Source organism: Belonocnema kinseyi, chromosome 8 (genome assembly GCF_010883055.1).
Source record: "Belonocnema kinseyi isolate 2016_QV_RU_SX_M_011 chromosome 8, B_treatae_v1, whole genome shotgun sequence".
NCBI classification, from domain to species: domain Eukaryota; kingdom Metazoa; phylum Arthropoda; class Insecta; order Hymenoptera; family Cynipidae; genus Belonocnema; species Belonocnema kinseyi.
This window is the reverse complement of record NC_046664.1, coordinates 104977428-104978259: the sequence shown is the minus strand read 5'-3', so window position 1 is coordinate 104978259 and position 832 is coordinate 104977428.

Sequence of the window (832 nt, the reverse complement as noted above, 5' to 3'; positions counted from 1 at the left end):
CGATATGTTCGCTTTTCGAGGCATGTATTGCGTACGGGAAGTGACGAATTTCAAAACCATAGTAAAAAGCGATTATAAACAGTATTAATAAGGAAAAACCTTATTTAATAGACTTCTTCCAAACTATTCATTCAGCAATGTACAATAATGACGTTTCCGAATAAGACCGATTCCCTTATCACATTATCTAATATAAAAACGTATACAATTTTTGAAAAATTAAAAAACTTTATTATTTTATTTTTTTTTAATTATTTTAATTATTTATTATACAAATTTAAAATGTGATGGTAATTTAAAAAATAATAAAATTACATTATCTTAGGTCATGTCGCAGAAATTTATGGTTAAATCGAAAAAATTTTAGTCGTTAAATATTAAAAATATAGGGATAACAGGGTGTGCATTAGGGTGGTCCAAAAATGCATGGCAACATTTTTTTGCATGCTAGAGGGCAACGACACCCCCCCCCCCACCCATTTTATTCCAAGTCCGAAAAAAGAAATTCTCTAATTTTTCATTTTTTTATTTTTTCATATTTTTATTTTGACAGGTGCCGGTTTTGACTTGAAGTATCCCATGTAAAATGCATGGGGAAAAATCACTTTTTTGAGTTTTTAGAATAATTTTTAGGGTTTAAAAAAATGTAACGGGAAAGTATGGGGGCTTGTAGAGAATTATCGAATAAAGAATTTCATCTATCAGACATATGGGCTTGACACCCCTAACACACCCCCACGAGTACCTGAAAACAACCCTTAAAACCAAAAATTTCATTTTTTTATGAAATCGACCTTTTGAACACTTTATTCTTATTTTTTTTACTTAAAAT